Source organism: Manis javanica, chromosome 4 (assembly GCF_040802235.1).
Source record: "Manis javanica isolate MJ-LG chromosome 4, MJ_LKY, whole genome shotgun sequence".
In the NCBI taxonomy this organism is placed as follows: domain Eukaryota; kingdom Metazoa; phylum Chordata; class Mammalia; order Pholidota; family Manidae; genus Manis; species Manis javanica.
The window spans coordinates 112805786-112832022 of record NC_133159.1 but is presented as its reverse complement, the minus strand read 5'-3'; the positions used below and the strand labels follow the sequence as shown (position 1 = coordinate 112832022).

At 47.5% G+C, this 26237-nt stretch overlaps 1 protein-coding gene across 1 annotated transcript in view; it reads left to right on the top strand.

The window, feature by feature from the left end:
* Positions 1 to 25993, top strand: part of KCNJ12 (potassium inwardly rectifying channel subfamily J member 12) — an 83115-nt gene extending 57122 nt beyond the window's left edge. The window contains exon 2 of the transcript XR_012130405.1: positions 25527 to 25993. The gene's annotated coding sequence lies outside the window, so the exon portion shown is untranslated. The remainder of the gene's footprint in view (positions 1 to 25526) is intronic.
* The last annotated feature ends 244 nt before the right edge of the window (positions 25994 to 26237 follow it).

Here is a 26237-nt window from a genome sequence, read left to right as displayed (position 1 = left end):
CCAGCGAACAGGGCGGCCAGTGCACCTACTGCCTTGGAGGGGTCCCTACCAGAGGGCCTGCAGCGTGCTCTCCCCTAGCTGGAGAAAGGGCCCTCCCCAGGGGGTGGGTGCATGTGAATACAGAGATTTTTTTAAACTGAAGTATAGTTGGTATACAATATTATATTGGTCTCAAGTATACAACATAGTTCAACAGTTAATCTACATTAAATGCTCACCCTAATTAGTGCAGTTACCAACTGTCAACATAGAAGTCACAGAACTGCTGACTCTCTTCTCTAAGCTGTACCTTCATCCTTGTGACTGATTTATATTATGACTGAGATGTTGTGCCTCTTTATTCCCCTCACCTGTTTCACCACCAGCCCCAGCCCCTCCCCCGTGGTGACCACCCGTCACTTCTCAGTGTCTGTGGGTCTATTTCTGTTTTGTTCATGTGTTTTGTTTTGTTTTGCTTTTTAGGTTCCACATATTAGTGAAAACATATGGCATTTGTCTCTCTCTGCCTGGCTTGTTTCACTGCACATAATACCCTCTAGGTTCATCCATGTTGTGCAAATGGTAATATTTGATAGAGGAGATTTTCCAGTCCCGTTTGCAATTTTCTCTGGAGTAGCTGTGAATATGTGGAAGTGGAGTGGGAGATCACAGAAAAGTAGAGTGATTTTCAAGCCTGGGAAGAGGGGGAAAATGTGTGTAGATTATGAATTAAGGGCTCATATTGGCTATATTTTCATTAAAATGCACAATGAATTATTGAAGAACATTTTAACTGACAGTAACTTCTGACTTCAGAAACATTTTGATTTCTGAGTATTCAGCTTTACCCCTGGATTAGATAATGTGGACTTGCCAGTAGTAGTAACTCCTCTCCTGCCAGCCGCTGCCTGCCCAGTTCCCGGAACTGAGTGACAGGCCCCGGACTGACCAACTCAGAGTGACGAACCGTGTTGATGCTCAAGGGCTTCAGCCAGATGGCCCAGTAAAGAGCTGGGTGCCCTCTTACAGAAGAGAAGCAGGGATGTGCATTTAAACAAAATCACAGCATGAGTCATGGGCGGGGGCAGCTCTCTTCACCTCTGTCTCCACCTCTCCCCTCGCCCTGCAAGGGCCTGTTATCTGCACACACTGCCTTGGCTGTGCTTGGAAGATGAAGGCGAGCGGTAGATCTGAGGCCCCATGACTAGCATGTCTGCTTATGGCTGCCCCAACCTGGGAGAGATGCCCAGCGTAGGTGAGAAGGGGCTGGAGAGAGGGGAGCTCAGAGTCTGTGCCGTTTTGTTCATGTGGAAAAGAGTGACTCTGTTTAGGCCCTGCACTGAATCCCGGGTGCGTCTGGGCTCCCTGGTCCAGAAGCCTTCTGTGCAAGCCTGTGTGTGTGTGTGTGTGTGTTCTTACGTGAGTTCCCCTGTATGTGTCTGTTTTTGCCTGAACCAGGCGAGAGTTCTCTGGTGCCAGCAGGGAAAATCCCAGTGCCTACATGGACAAGATTATATGAAAAGACCATGGAATATTAAACCTTTGTCAGCTTGCTTCCATTTGGATGGGCCGTGTTAGATTTTTCTGCCTTTTGAGCAGTACTCTGTTAGGACCTGTGGCTGTGGCTGCTCAGTGACCAGCCACGGGGGGTGGCCACTCCCACACAAGGGTCAGGATTGGACTTTAACATTTGAGGATCTTACATTCTGGGTGAAATACTGCTGAGTTTTCATGATGTTCAAATGACATAATGGGCAAAACAATGTAGATCTGAAATCTTACACAGGGTCAGAACACTTTCTGCTTTTTGACTATTTGACTATGTGTACATATCAAGTGTTTCATGTTTTTATTTATTTTTGCTTATTTTGTATTTAAGGGGACCTTCCATAACAATTCTACCCTGATGCCTTTGTCTTGGACTATGTTTAAACAAGAGATTCCAACTGGAACTAGCAGGGGGCAGAAAAACATTAGTCCCTGGCAAAGTCCAGGTTCTTACACATTCGGATAATTAATGTAACTGCGGGACCTGTAGCAGGTCCATACATTCTTAATGAACACTCCAAGCCTTCTGTTTTCACCAGCACTCAGACTTTCTGATATTTCTCAGCAATGAGATATCAGAGGACATAGCTTAGTTACTCAAACCAGGTGAAAAAACAAAAATCCATTAAAATTTAATTTTATAGGCGGTCCAATGGGGTCGATTGAATAGTAAAAATTACTGAGATCACAAATGGAGAGTTTATTCTTTTTCCTTTAAATTGCATCATTTACTAAATTCTGCATACACAGAAATACATTGGCTGTTCAGAGAATGACATATATAAGGTGAATGATCCAACTGAGCCTAAACAACAGTTGACTGAGTGCCGCCAGTAAGAGTGCCTCACTTATCTGCAGACAGCAATCCTACATCTGTCCACCAGTGTTTAACATGAAAAAATTAAGATGGCATCTCAAATATAATATGAGATAATTATAAATGCATCTTTAAATTTTTAAGACTCCAGAATAAGGAATTGACTGATCCATAGGAATAAAATTAAGCATGGTTCTCTTTAAACAGGGAAGTTACAAAACAGAGGCATTCCCTTTAAAATTAGCTAAGAGGCAATCATGTCTGTTTCCACCTACTTATTTGCTATTGTGTTGGATTATTAATGAATGCCAAGAGTTACAGAACAAACAGGAGGGATCAAAGCTGGAACAATGTGCAGAAAATAGGACCTTGGGGGAAAAGGAAGGCTCCCCTGTGCTCTCTTAATGAGCACCCTGTCCTGAAGCTAGTGACTTGTATTTTCTATCACCATCGTTGTTTTTTTTTCCTGGTTTCTGAACCTTCAATAGATGCAAACATACCTTAGGTGCTTTTTTATTCCTGGCCTTTTCAGTCAAGTTTACAAGTTTGCAAAGATTCTATGCACTTTCTTCACGGTCCAATGTTATTAGACCCTAACTGGATACAGGATTTACCAATGAATGACCCAGTACAAAGTTAAAAGAATGAAAAATTTAGTGATACAAGTAATCACATCAAGAAAATGGAGAGAAGAGATACGTAATGGGCTACAATCAGATGTTTTCAAACTGAGTTCTATATATTGTCAGAAATTCAATTTGGGGGCCTTGGAGTAGTCTCAAAAGTCAGTAGGCTGGGTCTAAGCCCCACCTTTTTTCAATCAGGTAAGTTCAACTCTGTATCTGTTGTATTTGTGTACCAAGCATGGCTCTAAGGAGAAAAGTGGTTGCTTTCTGGGCTCCCCATGATCCTGGGAAGATGCCACCCCCTGCAGTGCCATCTAGAGCAGGCTCAAGGGAGACCCATGAAGTAAGTGAAGCCCTGGAAGCCCATCCCCTCCCTGCCAGTCCGCCGCCGCCTGCCAGAGAGGCCAGCATTACGCCAAGGGCTCCTGCAGGAGAAGAGACCCCGGACTGCAGCCCCATCAGCAAGGTGGCTCCATGCGTGGCTGGGACGCCCTGCCCATCTCACGCTGCCTAAGAGACCCATCCAAGAGGTAGGTGACAGTTTGTACCAGCAGACTCCATGCTCTCCAAGAAAACCTTGTTAGGAAAGAGTATAAAACCTAAATGTGATTTATTCCCACTAGGATGTTTAAACATTTTAACAGTAAGGTATTAACAAAGGGCCACATGGTGGAAGCTGCTCGGGCTGAGAGTGGGGGTGGGGAATTGATAAGGGCCTGGCTATACCTGTTTGAGTTTTTTAAACCTACCAGTAAGAATAAAACAAATGTAAAGGAAAGATGTAATGGGCTTAGGCGACATTCGGGTAAGACTGTGAACCCTGTAGTGCTCAGCCAATGAGGAACCAGGGGAGGGACTCGCGCACTAGGAGATAAATTATTGGCGCCAAACTCCCCAGGTGTGCCTGCCCACCGGACACCCGATCTTGCAAGACCGTCATTAAAGCCTCACTCTGCTGTTCTCTTTGTCTCTGTGTCCTCTTACTGAATTTGGACCAGTGAGTGTGTTTCTCACAATTTGGGGGTTCTTCCAGGATCCTCTTGCCTGTGTGAGGTGGGGGCCCAAGTGGAGTGGGAAGACGCGTCCCACCGGGCTTTGGATGGCCCGCTCAGTCTGGGCATCTCACCTTCACACGGAAGCCGAGGGGAGACCCGAGACTGTTGTGCGGAGACAGCGTGACTGATGCAGGGGAGAAAACGCAGGCACCGCGGCAACCAGGCAACCTTGTGCATGAGCCAAGGTGGGAAAATTGGGCTATAAGTACTGCCCTGGTGGTTGGGCATTTTTCAGAGATCGAGTGTGTGTGGCTGATGAAGGGTCCCCACCAGTAAGATGGCAAACTTCCAGCTTCTCTTCGGGGTCCTCAGTTCCCGCCGGCGCCACCTGAAGCCCAATCACCTCTCGCCCCCCTCCCAATCCCAGCACCTAGCCAACAGCCACCAGTCCCATAGAAGTAACACCACAATCACCCTATGCCCCTTCCTATATAACCCAGCACCTTTCCCTAATAAAACGGAATTCTCCAGTGAATTGCTTCTGTGTGTCACTCCTTTCCTTTCATTGGTGCCGAAACCCAGGAGACGGGACACCCCAACTGGGCCCCGTCTTCCCCCCGACACCAGCAGCAGCTTGCCCTCGTCCTCTTTTTCTGGCGCTGGCTCATCACACTCATCACTCCTCTCTGGCCTTTAGGTAAGTTTTCCCCCGGAGTGGGCCACTCTTCCCCGAGCTATCGCAGTGCCATTGGCCGTGATCGTCCGGCAAGGCCCTGATGCTCGGGGACGAGGAGGGAACTCTCCCCGCCTCAGGCCTTCACGGCTGCAGCGGACCCTCAGGCCCCTCCTTCAACAGCCATAAACCCCCGCCTCACGCCGTAAATTTTTTTTTTTTTTTGAGAGTGCATCTCTCATATTTATTGATCAAATGGTTGTTAACAACAATAAAATTCAGTATAGGGGGGTCAACGCTCAATGTACAATCATTAATCCATCTCAAGCCTAATTCTCGTCAGTCTCCAATCTTCTGAAGCATAACGAACAAGTTCTTACATGGTGAACGAATTCTTACATAGTGAATAAATTCTTACATGGTGAACAGTACAAGGGCATTCATCACAGAAACTTTCGGTTTTGATCATGCATTATGACCTATAAACAATCAGGTCAAATATGAATATTCGTTTGATTTTTGTACTTGATTTATATGTTGATCCCACATTTCTCCTATTATTATTATTATTATTTTTAATAAAACGCTGAAGTGGTAGGTAGATGCAAGATAAAGGTAGAAAACATAGTTTAGTGCTGTAAGAAGGCAAATGTAGATGATCAGATGATCAGGTGTGTGCCTATGGACTAATTTTTAATCCAGGCTAGACATGGGCAGCAAGACATCCACGGATGCAGAAGATTTCTTCCAAAGCAGGGGGGGTGAGCCTCACCTCTGTTGATCCCCAAATTCTCACCTGATGGCCCCCCTGCGACTGTGCCTGTCTTAGGTTGTTCCTCCCTTGAGGAATCTTACCCGTCTCTGGCTAACCAGTCATCTTCCGGGGCCATACAGGGAGATGTAAAGTTGGTAAGTGAGAGAGAAGCCATATTGTTTGAAAAGGTTAGCTTTTTACTTCTTTGCAGATTTATGCCCTGTGGCTTCTATGCCCAGCACTTGTCTCGAGGTATCTTTACCACCTGGAGGAATTATGATACTCGGTAAATTCGATATGAGGCATGAATTCTATTTAAGGGTTGTAATTAGGAAGGAAGAAGAAAAGCTATAGATGTAGCATATGAAGGAAACATGGGAGGATTGATTATTTCTTTGACATATCTTCTTGTATAGTACCTTAAGTATGTATAGGTTTTAAACTACTAACTAATTTGCACACACATATTAACATAATAGGAATACAGTGACATAAACAAAGCAAATCTATAATTACCATCCATCTCCAGTGAAGCCAAGAAAACCATTTAGGCACCCTAGGCATTTGTGAAAATTTATCTATGATATGATGGATATTGTCCAACTGTACTTGAACCATCAGACAAATTAAAGCAGCCCATTTCTGGGATCTGTTCACATCCCATATGTTCTTTTAACCATAGATAGTCTATAGTCATGAGATTTTGGAGTGCTACAACTTCCACCCCTCCCAACTCCTGGTTGAGTTCCAACAGTACAGATCCGGTCAAATTCGTTGTCTCACTGTATGCACATGCCAGCCTAGACATCTCCCTCCTCATTCCTATGGCAAGTCCAGGAGACGGTGGGCTGGATGCAGCCACAACCGCACCATCGTCTGGATCCCTGTGGAGGCTTTTTGATGATCATCCCCCGGCACAAGTCCTCCAGAGAGTGCTGATGCCGGAAGCTCCTCCTCATATCATATCTAAGTTCATTTTCTGGGTATCCAAGCTAGGCCTTGATCTTCTGCATAGAAACAAACAGACCCTTTGCCCACACTTTGACATGCCCTCTATACCACTGTGCAGAACTCATTGGAGGTCAGCACACAGTAACTGCTTTTTTTTTTTTTTAATTAAGAGAAAGGAATATTATCAGAAAAGAGTACCTCCATAGCTGATCATCTGACACCCTTTAAGTGATCAACATTAAGGATATTTAAAGCATGCGTTGATCTTTGATTTACCAATAGTTTTATCCTGTTAAGGAGTAATCCCCCTTTTCTTTCTTTCTTTCTTTCTTTTTTTTTTTAATTTTTAATCTACACTTACATGAAGAATACTATGTTTACTATGCTCTCCCCTATATCAGGTCCCCCCTAACAACCACATTACGGTTACTATCCATCAGCTTAGCAAAATGTGGTAGAGTCACTACTTGTCCTCTCTGTGTTGTGCAGCCCACCCTCCCCTTTCTCCCTCCCCCCCAGGCATGCTAATCTTAATACCCCCCTTCTTCTCCCCCCCCCTTATCCCTCCCTGCCCACCCATCCTCCCCAGTTCCTTTCCCTTTGGTACCTGTTAGTCCATTTTTGGGTTCTGTAATTCCACTGCTGTTTTGTTCCTTCAGATTTTCCTTTGTTCCTATACTCCTCAGATGAGCGAAATCATTTGGTATTTCTCTTTCTCCGCTTGGCTTATTTCACTGAGCATAATACTCTCCAGCTCCATCCATGTTGCTGCAAATGGTTGGATTTTTCCACTTCTTATGGCTGAGTAGTATTCCATTGTGTATATGTAGCACATCTTTATCCATTCATCTACCGATGGACATTTAGGTTGCTTCCAATTCTTGGCTATTGTAAATAGTGCTGCGATAAACATAGGGGTGCATCTGTCTTTCTCAAACTTGATTGCTGTGTTCTTAGGGTAAATTCCTAGGAGTGGAATTCCTGGGTCAAATGGTAGGCCTGTTTTGAGCATTTTGATGCACCTCCATACTGCTTTCCACAATGGTTGAACTAATTTACATTCCCACCAGCAGTGTAGGAGGGTTCCCCTTTCTCCACAGCCTCGCCAACATTTGTTGTTGTTTGTCTTTTGGATGGCAGCTATCCTTACTGGTGTGAGGTGATACCTCATTGTAGTTTTAATTTGCATTTCTCTGATAATTAGCGATGTGGAGCATCTTTTCATGTGTCTCTTGGCCATCTGTATTTCTTTTTTGGAGAACTGTCTGTTCAGTTCCTCTGCCCATTTTTTAATTGGGTTATTTGTTTTTTGTTTGTTGAGGCGTGTGAGCTCTTTATATATTCTGGACGTCAAGCCTTTATCGGATCTGTCATTTTCAAATATATTCTCCCATACTGTAGGGTTCCTTTTTGTTCTATTGATGGTGTCTTTCGTTGTACAGAAGCTTGTCACCTTAATGTAGTCCCACTTGCTCATTTTTGCTGTTGTTTTCCTTGCCCGGGGAGATATGTTCAGGAAGAGATCACTCATGTTTATGTCTAAGAGGTTTTTGCCTATGTTTTTTTCCAAGAGTTTAATGGTTTCATGACTTACATTCAGGTCTTTGATCCATTTTGAGTTTACCTTTGTATATGGGGTTAGACAATGGTCCAGTTTCATTCTCCTACATGTAGCTGCCCAGTTTTGCCAGCACCATCTGTTGAAGAGACTGTCATTTTGCCATTGTATGTCCATGGCTCCTTTATCAAATATTAATTGACCATATCTGTTAGGGTTAATTTCTGGGGTCTCTAATCTGTTCCACTGGTCTGTGGCTCTGTTCTTGTGCCAGTACCAAATTGTCTTGATTACTATGGCTTTGTAGTAGAGCTTGAAGTTGGGGAGTGAAATCCCCCCTACTTTATTCTTCTTTTTCAGGATTGCTTTGGCTATTCGGGGTCTTTGGTGTTTCCATATGAATTTTTGAATTATTTGTTCCAATTCATTGAAGAATGTTGCTGGTAATTTGAGAGGGATTGCATCAAATCTGTATATTGCTTTGGGCAGGATGGCCATTTTGACGATATTAATTCTTCCTAGCCATGAGCATGGGATGAGTTTCCATTTATTAGTGTCCCCTTTAATTTCTCTTAAGAGTGACTTGTAGTTTTCAGAGTATAAGTCTTTCACTTCTTTGGTTAGGTTTATTCCTAGGTATTTTATTCTTTTTGATGCAATGGTGAATGGAATTGTTTTCCTGATTTCTCTTTCTATTGATTCGTTGTTAGTGTATAGGAAAGCTACAGATTTCTGTGTGTTAATTTTGTATCCTGCAACTTTGCTGTATTCCGATATCAGTTCTAGTAGTTTTGGAGTGGAGTCTTTAGGGTTTTTTAATGTACAGTATCATATCATCTGCAAATAGTGACAGTTTAACTTCTTCTTTACCAATCTGGATTCCTTGTATTTCTTTGTTTTGTCTGATTGCCGTGGCTAGGACCTCCAGTACTATGTTAAATAACAGTGGGAGAGTGGGCATCCCTGTCTGGTTCCCGATCTCAGAGGAAATGCTTTCAGCTTCTCGCTGTTCAGTATAATGCTGGCTGTGGGTTTATCATATATGGCCTTTATTATGTTGAGGTACTTGCCCTCTATTCCCATTTTGCTGAGAGTTTTTATCATGAATGGATGTTGAATTTTGTCAAATGCTTTTTCAGCATCTATGGAGATGATCATGTGGTTTTTGTCTTTCTTTTTGTTGATGTGGTGGATGATGTTGATGGATTTTCGAATGTTGTACCATCCTTGCATCCCTGGGATGAACCCCACTTGGTCATGGTGTATGATCCTTTTGATATACTGTTGAATTCTGTTTGCTAATATTTTATTGAGTATTTTTGCATCTACATTCATCAGGGATATTGGTCTGTAATTTTCTTTTTTGGTGGGGTCTTTGCCTGGTTTTGGTGTTAGGGTGATGTTGGCCTCATAGAATGAGTTTGGGAGTATTCCCTCTTCTTCTATTTTGTGGAACACTTTAAGGAGAATGGGTATTATGTCTTCTCTGTGTGTCTGATAAAATTCCGAGGTAAATCCGTCCGGCCCCGGGGTTTTGTTCTTGGGTAGTTTTTTGATTACTGTTTCAATTTCTTTGCTTGTAATTGGTTTGTTTAACTTTTGTGTTTCTTCCTTGGTCAGTCTTGGGAGGTTGTATTTTTCTAGGAAGTTGTCCATTTCTTCTAGGTTTTCCAGCTTGTTGGCATATAGGTTTTCATAGTAGTCTTTAATAATTCTTTGTATTTCTGTGGAGTCTGTCGTGATTTTTCCATTCTCATTTCTGATTATCTTGATTTGTGTTGACTCTCTTTTTCTCTTAATAAGTTGGGCTAGAGGCTTATCTATTTTGTTTATTTTCTCAAAGAACCAGCTCTTGGTTTCGTTGATTTTTGCTATTGTTTTATTCTTCTCAATTTTGTTTATTTCTTCTCTGATCTTTATTATGTCCCTCCTTCTGCTGACTTTAGGCCTCATTTGTTCTTCTTTTTCCAGTTTTAATAATTGTGATGTTAGACTATTCATTTGGGATTGTTCTTCCTTCTTCAAGTGTGCCTGGATTGCTATATACTTTCCTCTTAAGACTGCTTTCGCTGCATCCCACAGAAGTTGGGGCTTAGTGTTGTTGTTGTCATTTGTTTCTATATATTCCTTGATCTCTATTTTGATTTGTTCATTGATCCATTGATTATTTAGTAGCATGTTGTTAAGCCTCCATGTGTTTGTGAGCCTTTTTGTTTTCTTTGTAGAATTTATTTCTACTTTCATACCTTTGTGGTCTGAAAAATTGGTTGGTAGAATTTCAATATTTTGGAATTTACTGAGGCTCTTTTTGTGAGCTAGTATGTGGTCTATTCTGGAGAATGTTCCATGTGCACTTGAGAAGAATGTATATCCTGTTGCTTTTGGATGTAGAGTTCTATAGATGTCTATTAGGTCCATCTGTTCTAGTGTGTTGTTCAGTGCCTGTGTGTCTTTACTTATTTTCTGCCCGGTGGATCTATCCTTTGGGGTGAGTGGTGTGTTGAAGTCTCCTACAATGAATGCATTGCAGTCTATTTCCGTCTTTAGTTCTGTTAGTATTTGCTTCACATATGCTGGTGCTCCTGTATTGGGGGCATATATATTTAGAATGGTTATATCCTCTTGTTGGACTGAGCCCTTTATCATTATGTAGTATCCTTCTTTATCTCTTGTTGCTTTCCTTGTTTTGAAGTCTATTTTGTCTGATATTAGGACTGCAACCCCTGCTTTCTTCTCACTGTTGTTTGCCTGAAATATGTTTTTCCATCCCTTGACTTTTAGTCTATGCTTATCTTTGGGTTTAAGGTGAGTTTCTTGTAAGCAGCATATAGATGGGTCTTGCTTTTTTATCCATTCTATTACTCTATGTCTTTTGATTGGTGCACTAAGTCCATTTACATTTAGGGTGACTATTGAGAGATATGTACTTATTGCCATTGCAGGCTTTAGATTCGTGGGTACCAAAGGTTCAAGGTTAGCTTCTTTAGTATCTTACTGCCTAACTTAGCTCGCTTATTGAGCTGTTATATACACTGTCTGGAGATTCTTTTCTTCTCTCCCTTCTTATTCCTCCTCCTCCATTCTTCATATGTTGTGTGTTTTGTTCTGTGCTCTTTTTAGGGGTGCTCCCATCTAGAGCAGTCCCTGTAGGATGCCCTGTAGAGGTGGTTTGTGGGAAGCAAATTCCCTCAGCTTTTGCTTGTCTGGGAATTGTTTAATCCCGCCATCATATTTAAATGATAGTCGTGCTGGATACAGTATCCTTGGTTCAAGGCCCTTCTATTTCATTGCATTACGTATATCATGCCATTCTCTTCTGGCCTGTAGGGTTTCTGTCGAGAAGTCTGATGTTAGCCTGATGGGTTTTCCTTTATAGGTGACCTTTTTCTCTCTAGCTGCCTTTAAAACTCTTTCCTTGTCCTTGATCCTTGCCATTTTAATTACTTTGTGTCTTGGTGTTGTCCTCCTTGGATCCTTTCTGTTGGGAGTTCTGTGTAATTCCATGGTCTGTTCGATTATTTCCTCCCCCAGTTTGGGGAAGTTTTCAGCAATTATTTCTTCAAAGAGACTTTCTATCCCTTTTCCTCTTTCTTCTTCTTCTGGTATCCCTATAATACGAATATTATTCCTTTTGTATTGGTCACATATTTCTCTTAGTGTTTTTTCATTCCTGGAGATCCTTTTATCTCTCTCTATGTCAGCTTCTATACGTTCCTGTTCTCTGGCTTCTATTCCTTCAATGGCCTCTTGCATCTTATCCATTCTGCTTATAAATCCTTCCAGGGATTGTTTCACTTCTGTGATCTCCTTCCTGACCTCTGTGATCTCCTTCCGGACTTCATCCCACTGCTCTTGTATTTTTCTCTGCATCTCATCCCACTGCTCTTGCATTTTTCTCTGCATCTCATCCCATTGCTCTTGCATTTTTCTCTGCAACTCTGTCAACATGTTCATGATTTTTATTTTGAATTCTTTTTCAGGAGGACTAGTTAGGTCTGTCTCCCTCTCAGGTGTTGTCTCTGTGATCTTTGTCTGCCTGTAGTTTTGCCTTTTCATGGTGATAGAGATAGTTTGCAGAGCTGGTACAAGTGACCGCTGGAAGAGCTTCCCTTCTTGTTGGTTTGTGGCCTTTTCCTGGGAGAATAGCGACCTCTAGTGGCTTGTGCTGGGCAGCTGTGCGTAGACAGGGCTTCTGCTTCCTGCCCAGTTGCTTTGGGGTTTATCTCCGCTGTTGCTGTGGGCTTAGCCTGGCTGGGGCTGTTCCTCCAAAATGGTGGAGCCCCGTTGGAGAGGGAGCGGCCGGGGGGCTATTTATCTCCGTAAGGGACCTCTGTGCTCCCTGCTGCCCAGGGGGTTAGAGTTCCCAGAGATCCCCAGATTCCCTGCTTCTGGTCTAAGTGACCTGTCCCGCCCCTTTAAGACTTCCAAAAAGCACTCTCCAAACCAAAACAACAACAGCAACAATGAGAGAGGGAACAGAAAGAAAAAAAAAGGAAAAAACACGTGATTTTTTTTTTTTTTTTGTCCTCAGGTGCCGGTCCCAGGCACCCGCTCACTGTTCCTGCTGCCCTGTCTCCCTAGCACCAGGGTCCCTGTCCTTTCAAGTCTTCCAAAAAGCACACACCCACCGGTCCCGCAGGGAAGGAACACTCGATATTCTTTGTCCTCAGGTGCCGGTCCCAGGCACCCGCTCACTGTTCCTGCTGCCCTGTCTCCCTAGCACCAGGGTCCCTTTCCTTTCAAGGCTTCCAAAAAGCACCCACCCACCGGTCCCACAGGGAAAAACACACGATATTCTTTGTCCTCAGGCGCCGGTCCCAGGCACCCGCTCACCAGTCCCGCCGCCCTGCCTCCCTAGCACTGGGGTCCCTGTCCCTTTTAGGCTTCCAAAAAGCACTCGCAAAAAAGAGAAAAAAAAGGGAGGAAAAACGCGCGATTTCCTCTGTCCTCAAGTGCTGGTCTCATGCACCTGCCCCCCGGTCCCGCAGGGAAAAACTTGGGATATTCTTTGTCCTCAGGCGCCAGTCCCAGGCACCTGCTCACCGGTCCCACCACCCTGCCTCCCTAGCACTGGGGTCCCTGTCCCTTTAAGGCTTCCAAAAAGCGCTCGCCAAAAAGAGAAAAAAAGGGGAAAAACGCGCGATTTCTTCCGTCCTCAGGCGCCGGTCTCAGGCACCCGCCCGCTGGTCCCGCAGGGAGAAACGCGGGATATTCTTTGTCCTCAGGCGCTGGTCCCAGGCACCTGCTCACCGGTCCCGCCACCCTGCCTCCCTAGCAACGGGGGCGCGTCCCTTTAAGGCTTCCAAAAAGCACTCGCCATAAAAAAACCGCTCCGGTTTCTTTCCACCCGCCGGGAGCCGGGGGGAGGGTTGCTCGGTTCCCGCCTGGCCGGGGCTTGTATCTTACCCCCTTCGCAAGGCGCTGGGTTCTCGCAGGTGTGGATGTGGTCTGGATGTTGTCCTGTGTCCTGTGGTCTCTATTTTAGGAAGATTTTTCTTTGTTATATTTTCATAGCTCTATGTGTTTTTGGGAGGAGATTTCCACTGCTCTACTCACGCCGCCATTCTGGCTCCGCCCCTCTGTAAACTTTTTAAGCAAAATTTCCCCAGAGTGGGCCACTCTTCCCTGAGCTATCGCAGTGCCATTGACCGTGATCGTCCGGCAAGGCGCTGACACTCAGGGACGAGGAGGGAACTCTCCCCACCTCAGGTCTTCACGGCTGCTGTGGACCCTCAGGCCCCTCCTCCGACAGTCATAAATCCCCGCCTCAGGCCTTCATGGCTGCGGCAGACCCTCAGGCCCCCCTCCAAACAGCCATAAACGAGGTGACTCCTTTGCGGATGAGAAAGCTCCCTTTCCCCCCCCCCCCACCTCCTTCTGTTCCATCCGCTGAAATCTGTTCTGTCTGCCGAAAACTCCTAGCGCTAGGTACCTTGTGACTCTGGCAAACTGCCTTCTTAGGGAAGTCTGGGTGACGACCCACACTTCCTAAGAAATTCTGTCTCGTGTACGAGTTTCCGCAGACCACCAAGGATCATCGGGGACACCCTTTGTCTCCTTGCGGTCTGCTCCCAGTCCAAGGATCTCCGTTCGTCTTCCCCTGTTTGTCTCCTTCTCTGTCCTTTAGCCATGGGAGCCTCCTCATCCCTCCCTGAAAGTTCACCTCTTGAATGCCTGCTTAAGCATCTGGCTACCCTCTCCCTGATGCCTGATATAAAACCAAAACTTCTCCGTAAATATTGCTCCCAAGATTGGCTGACATACCCCCTAGACAATAACAACCAATGGCCCGCAGGGGGAACTCTTGATCCTAACATCACTCGCAATCTCTTTAACTACTGCCAGCGCCTGAAAAAATGGAAGGAGATTCCCTATATCGAAGCTTTTCACCTCCTAGCTCAAAATTCCAGCCTCTGCACCACCTGCTCCCCGCCCCAAGTTCTCCTAGCCTGCAAGCCGTCTCCCTCCCCTCCACACACTCCCAGTCCCTCTTTGATTACCTTTGACCCGGCCGATGAGCCTCTGCCATACAGACTTCCCGCTTCGGCCCCTCCCCCTCCTACAACCCCTCCACCCTCCGCCGCTGCTGCTTCCTCTTTGCCTCGTTCCCTGCGGCGGAAGCCTCCTGTCCTTTCCCTTCCCCTTCTTCTCCTACAACAGCCCCTCCCCCTTCCTCTACCGCTGCCACTGCTGCCTCTTTCCCTGCGGCAGAAGCCGCCCATCCTCTCCCTTTCCCTTCATCTCCTACAACAGCTCCTCCCCCTTCCTCCTCCACTGCCGCCGCTGCTGCCTCCACCCCCGCAGAAGCCTCCCGTCCTCTCCCTTCGCCCTCCTCCCCTCCCTCCACCACCATCTCCTCCCCCCCCTCCCCCCCCCCTCCTCCCTACCCCTCACCTCCCCCCCTCCCGCAGATGGAGCCTGAGCCTTTCAGCCCCCCTCTAACTAAGTTCCAGGAGCCTCCTCCGTCTTTGCCCCCTCAGACTCGGTCCCAAGGGCCTCCCAAAATTATTGCAGCTTTGCCCCGATCACCTGTTTCCCCTGCACAGACTGAGCCAGAACCCTTCAGTCCCCGTCGGACCCAGTCCTGAGGGCCTCCCAAAATTATCGCCCCCCTCCAGGAAGTAGCAGGATCCGAAGGTATCGTGTGCGTTCACGTCCCTTTCTCCTTAGGAGATTTAGGCCAACTAGAGAAACGCCTAGGTTCCTTTTCCACTGATCCCACGACATACATCAGGGAGTTTCAATGGACCCTCCAGTCTTACAGCCTCACGCATCATGACATTTTCATGCTCCTGGCCAATACTCTCCTCCCTGAAGAGCATAGACGAGTTTGGGACTTCGCCCAAACGCACGCTACCAAAACCCACAGGACTAACCCCACCTGTCCCCCTGGCCCCACTGCTGTCACCGAACAAGACCCACACTGGGATTATAACACCTCCACGGGTCTCTGCTCTCGAGATATTTTTGCCTCCTGCTTAATAGCAGGTCTAAAAAAGGCAGCTCATAAAGTAGTCAATTTTCAAAAACTCCAAGACATAATTCAAAAGAGAGATGAAACCCCCTCCGAGTTCCTAGACAGACTCACTGAAGCCCTATTACAGTATACCAGCCTGGACCCAGAAACACCTGAAGGAAGACAGGTCCTTATGACATACTTCCTAGCTCAAAGCTACCACGACATTAAAGCTAAACTCAAAAAGTTAGAACGGGGCCCCGCTACCCCACAGACTGAGATCCTAACAGTGGCCTTTAAAGTCTTCCATAACCGGGAGGAGGAGAAAGAACGCTGTAAACAAAAGGCTGATCAGGCCAATTTCCAGATGTTGGCCCAGCTGATAAAACCACAACCTGGGCGCCCGTCTACAAAGAAGCCCCCCCAGGAGCTTGTTTCAAGTGCAGAAAAGAGAGACATTGGTCAAGGACGTGCCCCTCCCCCGGATCTCCTACCACCCCATGCACCAGATGCCACAAAAAGGGCCACTGGGGGTCTGATTGCCCAACCACCCGAAGGGGAGGCTGGATGAACAACCACCATCCTAAGCCCGCCGTAGTGGGGCTGGCAGAAGAATATTGACGGGGCCCGGGGGCTTCTCACCCGACCATTTCCATCACCAAACAGGAGCCCAGGGTTAGTTTCACAGTAGATGGTCACCCCATCTCCTTCCTCCTAGATACAGGAGCCACCTTCTCAGTCTTGCGAGAATACCGGGGTCCTACCACACCAGCCATTACTCCTATAGTCAGAGTAGGAGGTAAACAGATTTTCCCATTAAACCCCCCACCCATCCTTTTATGCACAATCCAAGACAATCCCATACCTTTCTCCCACTCCTTCCTGGTTATGCCCCAGTGTCCCATCCCTTTACTAGGATGAGACATCCTTTCCCTCCATGTTTCCATAACTATATCCACTCCCACAGCCCCCAGTACTCCCTTTCTGATGGCCCTCATAGCCGACGACCCCCCTCTACCCAATGAAAGCTCCGGTTCTGCCCTCATACACCCTGTAAATCCCAAAGTTTGGGACATTACAAGCCCCTCCATGGCCCTATGTCCCCCTGCCTCTATCAAATTACATGACCCCTCTCAGTATATCTGTCAGGCCCAATACCCCCTAATCACTTCAGCCCTCATAGGCCTCCAACCCATCATTCAAGATCTCTTAAACAAAAATTACCTCAGACACCTTCACTCCCCATTTAATACCCCCATATTAGCTGTTAAAAAAACCAACGGATCTTTCCGCCTTGTCCAAGACCTTCACCTTATCAACATGGCCGTTGTCCCTATCCATCCCTTAGTTCCAAATCCATACACCCTTTTATCGCAGATCGCTGCCTCAGCATCCCACTTCTCAGTCCTAGATCTCAAGGATGCATTTTTTTCTATCCCTCTAGACCCCTCCTCTCAAGATTTTTTTGCCTCCACCTGGACGGACCCATGCACCAGACATTCTGAACAACTTACTTGGACAGTTTTGCCACAAGGCTTCCGAGATAGTCCCCATATTTTTGGACAAGTCCTAGCTCAAGACCTCTAACAGTTTCATCATGATCACCTGAGTCCACTTTATTACAATATGTAGATGATCTTCTACTCTGCAGTCCCTCGTGGGAACAGTCTCAACTTAACACCGCGTCTCTACTTAACCATCTAGCTTCCAGAGGTTACCGGGTATCCCCCGTCAAAGCTCAAATCTCTTCCCCTTCTGTCACTTACCTTGGATTCTTTCTGTCTCAACAAAGAAAGTCCATTACCTTAGACAGAAAATGACTCCTCTCTGACCTGCCCATTCCCAAAACCAAGACAGAAATCCTTTCCTTTCCAGGCCTGGCTGGGTATTTTAGAGTGTGGATCCCTAACTTCTCCCTGTTGGCAAGACCCCTATACGACCTCAGCAAGGGCGCCCTTGAAGAACCATTATCATCCTCACCCCGACACTCCTTCATTAAGCTCCGTCAAGCCCTTGTGGAAGCTCCAGCTCTCCATCTCTGATTTGTCAAAACCCTTCTCATTATACATTCATGAGAGGTCCAGTCAAGCTCTAGGAGTCCTAGGCCAATATTATGGCCCATCCTTTGCCCCAGTAGCTTATCTCTCCAAGCAATTAGACCCCACAGTTCAGGGATGGGCCCCCTGCCTACAGGCATTGGCCGCTGGACAGCTCTTGCAGAAAGAAGCTCATAAACTAACATTTGGAGCACCCCTTACCATTCTGTCCCCACATCACCTAAAAGATCTCTTAACCTACAAAAGTTTACAGACTCTCCCTCCCTCCAGACTCCTGACCTTACTATCCTCTTTCCTCCGAAATCCAAACATTGTTTTCCTCCCCTGCCAGCCCCTGAATCCGGCCGCTCTTCTTCCTCTACCCTACTCTCCTCATACTCCCTCGCATGATTGCCTGGAAGCCCTTCACAACTTCCTTCCGTGCCACTCCACGATCTCCAAAGGAGCCCTCTCACACTCCGACCTCATCTGGTTTACTGATGGGTCCTCCTTTAAACATGAGGGCACCCACTACTCAGGATATGCAGTAGTGTCCCTCGAAGATGTCACTGAGGCACGAGCCCTACCTCCTGGTACAACCAATCAGCAGGCCGAACTCATTGCAGCCACCAGAGCTTGCACTCTAGCCCGGGACACGTCTCTCACATTGTACATTGACTCCAAGTACGTATTCCACATTCTCTTGTCTCACGCGGCAGTATAGAAAGAAAGAGACCTCCTCACCACAAAAGGAAATTCCATAACTAATTCATCCTTAATTACTAAACTTCTAGAGGCTTCATAACTCCCACACCGACTAGGCATAGTCCACTGCAAATCACATCAAAAGGATGACTCCCCCATTGCAAGAGGTAACAACAGAGCCAACAGAGTAGCCCGGTCAGTTGCCCTATCAGAAGACACACCAGACAACAATCCATCTGCCCTTACAGTTTTAGCCTTATCACAAGACACCCTCTGCTCCCAGGAAAAAGAGTCTCTCTTCTGCCTCTTACATGATATGTTCCATCCCAGTCCCCAATCCTTGATCCATTTTTTACAATCTTTTTTTCCTCTCTCTCCTGAAGACAAAACCCTACTTAACCAAATCACTTGCAAGTACACCATCTGCCAACGCACTAACCCTAATACCCGCCTCAAGGCCCAACCCTTCCCGGCTCATCAAGCAAGGGGTTATGTCCCCGCTGCAGATTGGCAAATAGACTTCACTAACATGCCCCCTGTACGGCGTACCAGATACCTACTCGTGTTAGTAGATACATTTTCAGGATGGGTCGAAGCTTTCCCCACCACTAACAAACGAGCGTCCGCGGTTGCCTCTATCCTCCTCACCCAGATCTTTCCTACGTTTGGGATGCCCACTTCCCTCCAATCAGATAATGGCCCTGAGTTCACTGCCCAAGTTATCCAGAACCTCTCCAAGTCGCTCTCGCTCCCCTGGCATTTACATTGTCCTTATCGACCACAAGCTTCGGGAAAAGTAGAAAAAGCCAATAGGACTCTAAAAGACATCCTGACCAAACTATCTCTAGAACTACACCTTGACTGGGTTCGCTTACTTCCCGTAGCTCTACTCCGCATTCGAGCCCTCCCAAAGAAACCTTCCTTCTTGTCGCCCTTTGAGATCATGTACAGCCACCCGATTCTACCCCCGGGGCTCCCTTCCCACAAAGGACCAATTCCTCCCAATATGGCCCTTCCACTACTCTCTCTCCTCCGCACTGAATTGTGGAAATATCAGGATTGGCTCTTTCCTGATCCATCTGCCTCCCAAAATCCTCCTGTCTTACAGCACAGCCAACTACTGTTTTATAAGCCACCAGAGGATCGGCCCTCTTGAACGGTCCCCACCAGTAAGATGGCAAACTTCCGGCTTCTCTTCGGGGTCCTCAGTTCCCGCCGGCGCCACCTGAAGCCCAATCACCTCTCGTACCCCTCCCAATCCCAGCACCTAGCCAACAGCCACCAGCCCCATAGAAGTGACACCTCAATCAATTCATGCCCCTTCCTATATAACTCAGCACCTTTCCCTAATAAAGCGGAACTCTCCGGTGAATTGCTGCTATGTGTCGCTCCTTTCCTTTCATTGGTGCCGAAAACCAGGAGATGGGACACCCCAACTGGGCCCCGTATTCCCCGCAACACCAGCAGCAGCTTGCCATCGTCCTCTTTTTCCGGCGCTGGCTCATAACACTCACCACTCCTCTCTGGGCTTTAGGTAAGTTTTCCCCCCAGAGTGGGCCACTCTTCCCTGAGCTATCGCAGTGCCATTGACCGTGATCGTCCGGCAAGGCCCTGACGCTCGGGGATGAGGAGGGAACGCTCCCCGCCTCAGGCCTTCACGGCTGCGGCGGACCCTCAGACCCCTCCTCCAAAAGCCATAAATCCCCGCCTCAGGCCTTCACGGCTACAGCCAACTCTCAGGCACCCCCCTCCAACAGCCATAAACGAGGTGACCCCTTTGTAGATGAGAATGCTCCCTTTTCCCCCCCTCATTCTGCTTAGTCCGCTGAAAACGCCTAGCGCTAGGTACCTCGTGACTCTGGCACTCTGTCTTCTTAGGGAAGTCTGGGTTACGACCCACACTTCCTAAGAAATTCCTACTCATATACGAGTGTCCGCAGACCACCAAGGATCATCGGGGAAGCCCTTTGTCTCCTTGTGGTCTGCTTCCAGTCCGAGGATCTCCGTTCATCTTCCCCTGTTTGTCTCCTTCTCTGTCCTTCAGCCATGGGAGCCTCCTCATCCCTCCCTGAAAGTTCACCTCTTGAATGCCTGCTTAAGCATCTGGCTACCCTCTCCCTGACGCCTGATATAAAACCAAAACTTCTCCATAAATATTGCTCCCAAGATTGGCCGACATACCCCCTAGACAATAACAACCAATGGCCTGCAGGGGGAACTCTTGATCTTAACATCACTCGCGATCTTTTTAACTACTGCCAGCGCCTGAAAAAATGGAAGGAGATTCCCTATATCGAAGCTTTCCGCCTCCTCCTCTCCCCGCCCCCTCCCAAGTTCTCCTAGCCTGGAAGCCGCCGCCCCCGCAGAAGCCTCCTGTTCACTCCCTTCCCCTTCTTCTCCTACAACAGCCCTTCTCCCTTCCTCCCCAACCATCTCCTCCCCCATCTCACCTCCTCCACCTTCATTCTCTGCAGATTAAGCCTGAGCCTTTCAGCCCCCCTTTAACTAGGTCCCAGGGGCCTCCTCCGTCTTTGCCCTCATCACCTGTTTCTCCCCTGTTAGGGACTGCCTTTATCTTCTCACATGTTTGTAGGGAGAATGGGAAAGCACCTTCCCCCATGTATGAACGCAGCATGGGAAAGCACAAGCTAGAGAACAACCGGTGCAGTCCTTGGAAGTTATCTGTCCACAAAAACATATCTTGTCCTCGAAGATGAGCCAAGACACTTCACTCTGAAAATAGAGAGACCTTAAAGATGTGTAGAAACACCGCCCCTGCTTCTAAATATGCCCTTCCCCCACTTGCGGATGTGGCAGGAATGGAGAACAAAGAACATTCTGTTTACGCATTTCATAAGCAATTAACTGGAGCCCTGCTGTAGCTCAGTAGAGCATGGGACTCTTAACCGCAGTCATGAGTTCAAGCCTAACTAAAGCAGCAGAGGCAAGCAGCTGGGCTGCAGGCTGGCAACACGTGGGTCTGATTCTATCTTTCTTTATTTTCTTTGCCCCCCTTCCGCACTTCAGGACCTGCTTGAATAAGCGCAGCTAGACCACGTCACTTCCCCACAGACTGAGCCAGAACCCTTCAGTCCCCCTCAGACTTGGTCCCGAGAGTCTCCCAAAATTATCGCCCCCCTCCTGGAGGTAGCAAGATCCAAAGGCATTTAGGAGATTTAGCCCAACTAGAGAAACGCCTAAGTTCCTTTTCCACTGATCCCACGACATACATCAGGGAGTTTCAGTGGACCCTTCAGTCTTACAGCCTCACACATCATGACATTTTCATGCTCCTGGCCAATACTCTCCTCCCTGAAGAGCGTAGACGAGCTTGGGACTTCGCCAAAACGCACGCTACCGAAACCCACAGGACTGACCCCACCTGTCCCCCTGGCCCCACCGCTGTCCCCGAACAAGACCCACACTGGGATTATAACACTGCCGTGGGTCTCCACTCTCGAGATATTTTTGCCTCCTGCTTAATAGCAGGTCTAAAAAAGGCAGCTCGTAAAGTAGTCAATTTTCAAAAACTCCAAGACATAATTCAAAAGAGAGATGAAACCCCCTCCGAGTTCTTAGACAGACTCACTGAAGCCCTATTACAGTATACCAGCCTGGACCCAGAAATGCCTGAAGGAAGACAGGTCCTTATGACATACTTCCTAGCTCAAAGCTACCCCAACATTAAGGCTAAACTCAAAAAGTTAGAACGGGGCCCCGCTACCCCACAGACTGAGATCCTAACAGTGGCCTTTAAAGTCTTCCATAACCGGGAGGAGGAGAAAGAACGCCATAAACAAAGAGCTGATCAGGCCAATTTCCAGATGTTGGTCCAGCTGATAAAACCACAACCTGGGCGTCCCTCTACAAACAAGCCCCCCCAGGAGCTTGTTTCAAGTGCAGAAAAGAGAGACATTGGTCAAGGGCGTGCCCCTCCCCCAGATCTCCTACCACCCCATGCACCAGATGCCACAAAAAGGGCCACTGGGGGTCTGATTGCCCAACGACCCGAAGCCCATCCTAAGCCCGCCATAGTGGGGCTGGCAGAAGAAGACTGATGGGGCCCGGGGGCTTCTCGCCCGACCATTTCCATTACCAAACAGGAGCCCAGGGTTACTTTAACAGGAGACGGTCACCCCATCTCCTTCCTCCTAGATACAGGAGCCACCTTCTCAGTCTTGCGAGAATACCGGGGCCCTACCACGCCAGCCATTACTCCTATAGTCAGAGTAGGAGGTAAACAGATTTTCCCATTAAACCCCCCACCCACCCTTTTATGCACAATCCAAGACAATCCCTTACCTTTCTCCCACTCCTTCCTGGTTATGCCCCAGTGTCCCATCCCTTTACTAGGACGAGACATCCTTTCCCTCCTCCACGTTTCCATAACTATATCCACTCCCACAGCCCCCAGTACTCCCTTTCTGATGGCCCTCATAGCTGACAACCCCCCTCTACCCAATGAAAGCTCCGGTTCCGCCCTCATACACCCTGTAAATCCCAAAGTTTGGGACATTACGAGCCCCTCCATGGCCCTATGTCCCCCTGCCTCTATCAAATTCTGTGACCCCTCTCAGTATATCTGTCAGGCCCAATACCCCCTAACCACTTCAGCCCTCATAGGCCTCCAACCCATCATTCAAGCAGACCCACTCACTCCCCATTTAATACCCCCATAATAGCTGTTAAAAAACCAACGGATCTTTCTGCCTTGTCCAAGACCTTCGCCTCATCAACATAGCCATTGTCCATATCCATCCCTTAGTTCCAAATCCATACAGCCTCAGCATCCCACTTCTCAGTTCTAGATCTCAAAGACCCATTTTTCTATCCCTCTAGACGCCTGCTCCCAAGATTTTTTCATCTTCACCTGGACGGACCCATACACAAGACATTCTAAACATCTCACGTGGACAGTTTTGCCACAAAGCTTCTGAGATAGTCCCCATATTTTTAGACATGTCTTAGCTCAGGAACTCAAACAGTTTCATCATGATCACTCCAAGTCCACCTTATAATACATAGACAATCTTCTACTCTGCAGTCTCTCGTAGGAGCAGTCTCAACTTGACACTGCCTCCCTACTTAACCTTCTAGCTTCCAGAAGTTACCGAGTATCCCCCGTCAAAGCTCAAATCTCTTCCCCTCCTATCACTTACCTCAGATTCCTTCTATCTCAACAAAGAAAGTCTATTACCTTAGACAGAAAATGGCCCCTCTCTGACCTGCCCATTCCCAAAACCAAGACAAAAATCCTTTCCTTTCTAGGACCTTTCTAAGCCTAGCTAGATATTTTAGAACGTAGATCCCTAACTTCTCCCTGCACCCTGTTGGCAAGACCCCTATACAACCTCAGCAAGAGCCCCCCTAAAAAACCATTATCCTCCTCACCCCGACACTCCTTCATTAAGCTCCATCAAGCCCTTGTAGAAGCCCCAGCTCTCCATCTTCCTGATTTGTCGAAGCCCTTCTCATTATACATTCATGAGAGGTCCAGTTAAGCTCTAGGAGTCCTAGGCCAATATCCTTTGCCCCAGTAGCTTATATCTCCAAGCAATTAGACCCCACAGTTCGGGGATGGGCCCCCTGCCTACGAGCATTAGCCGCTAGACAGCTCTTGCAGAAAGAAGCTCATAAACTGACATTCAGGGTACCCCTTACCATTCTGTCCCCACATCACCTAAAAGATCTCTTAACCTACAAAAGTTTACAGACTCTCCCTCCCTCCAGACTCCTGACTTTACTGTCCTCTTTCCTCCAAAATCCCGTTCACCCCCTTTGCCATCCATACCCAAATCATGACTTTTTCCTCCTTTACTGCTCTCTCGCTTTTTTTCTCTCATTCCTATTATCTTCCCCACCACCCCAGCCTCCTTTGTATGGCGATTCAAAGTCAGAGAGACTTACACACAGCATCAAACAAAAGTTACTGTCCTCATTGCCACACCAGACTGCCCTCTGAAAAGCTGCTCTGAGCCTTTATACCTCCATTTTCCTCCCTCCACTAAAGTGTTCACTAGCAGCTACCCTTATTCTCCCTACCTCTGCTTCCTCTATAACCAAAAACAAGCCTATTGCAGGTGATAGCCAGACACCTACGGGGGATGTCCCTACTGGTCTTGCACCATTCACTACATGGGTAACTCCCGGTACCCACAGTATTACTCCTCCAACCGTTTCATGAAATATCCGAACGGCTCATTCTCCTTATCAATCCCAGATCCCTGGGACTCTCGATGGGCTGCCAAGTCACAGCCTCAGTTTACTACGGGAGGTCCTCGACCCCCCACAGTACCCTTCATATCTCTCAAAAGTATGTTCCCTCTCATTCCCAGATCTCTCAAGTTGCATCAGATAGCAGACATTCCAAAAAAGTCATTATCCAAACTCTTGACGGCACCTCTTCATCTTCTTATCCCCGCCCCTCTTCCCATTTGTCCTACTCTTCATTACAGCTCATTCAGGACACCACCATCTTTCTCAACCACACCCTTAACACAGCCAATTGTTTCTTGTGTGCATCACTACAGCGCCCACTGCTAGCCGCCGTGCCCCTTAATATTTCCAACTACTCCTTCCATGCAGAAAGACAACCCTTCTGCCCCCTAGGAGACATACCCCTATGGGAACCAGAATACGCAGATAATCTCACCATCCACCACTGTGTAGGCCCAACTCCACCCCCCCTTCAGTGCACTTCACTGCCTCTCTATCTACACCCCTACCTCTAGCTCTAAAACTTTTACGCAACCGGGACACTTCTTTTGGTGTAATGGCAGTCTTTTCAGCTCACTGCCTCTCAACTCCGATACACCCTGCATTCTCGTCACCCTAATCCCACAGCTTACACTTTACTGCATGGCAGAATTCCTTGAGCTCCAACCTCCCTTGCCCTCGTGCACAAAAAGAGCTGCTTTCCTTCCCATCATGGTCAGTAGCTCTTTGATCACCTCAGCCATTGGGGCAGGGTTTTCGGGAGAAGCCTTGGGTCACTCTCTATGGTCAGTTAGAGATCTCAACGCCAAACTTGAGGGAGCCCTGACATCCACTGCCGATTCCCTAGCCTCTCTCCAAAGACAGGTCACTTCGCTAGCTAAAGTCACCCTTCAAAACCGGCGAGCCCTAGATCTGCTTACAGCCGAGAAGGGCGGCACCTGCATCTTCCTCTGGGAAGAGTGCTGCTATTACATCAACGAATCTGGCATTGTAGAAACTGACATTACCAAACTCACCGACCTTGCCTCCAGTATCCACTCTGCTTCCAATTCCAACCCATTCTTGTCAATACTAACAAACCCCCTCCTCACCTAGCTCTGGCCCATTGCAGGCCCCATAATAATCATTCTTCTTGCCTGTCTCTTCTTACCCTGTATAATAAAGTTAATCAAATCCCAAGTCAGAAAAATCTCTAATCAAGCTTTCAACCAGTTTTTACTCAGGAACTACCAGCTTCTGGCCACAGAAGATCCCTCACCCTCACGTGACCTCCTCACCACACGCTGAGATGGACCCCTCTCTCCACTGGAAACTGTTCCTGGAAACAATGGCCACAGACGCCTGGCTCCTGACACCCATATCCTCTTGGCACCATTGGAATCAACAGGTCCTCCACCTGTGGTTACAGGGAACCTTCATTGATTTCCAAACCTGAAGAAGTCCACATCTACTCGTCCTTACTGTGGGGAGTCCTATCAATCCTTTCCTCCCAATCCTCAAGCCCTCACTCCTTTCTCCGCCCCTGTTCAGCAGGAAGCAGCCAGAGAGAAAGCAATGTCCACAAACCCATAGAGGAGAAAGGGGGGAATGAAGGGTCCCCACCAGTAAGATGGCAAATTTCTGTCTTCTCTTCGGGGTCCTCAGTTCCTGCCTGCGCCACCTGAAGCCCAATCACCTCTCGTCCCCCTCCCAATCCCAGCACCTAGCCAACAGCCACCAGCCCCGTAGAAGTGACACCTCAATCAATTCATGCCCCTTCCTATATAACCCAGCACCTTTCCCTAATAAAGTGGAACTCTCCGGTGAATTGCTGCTATGTGTCGCTCCTTTCCTTTCACCTCTCTCACCCAGAAATGGGAAGGTCCACACCCAGTCATTCTCTGCACCCCCTCGGCTGCTAAGCTCTCACTGCCTGATAACTCT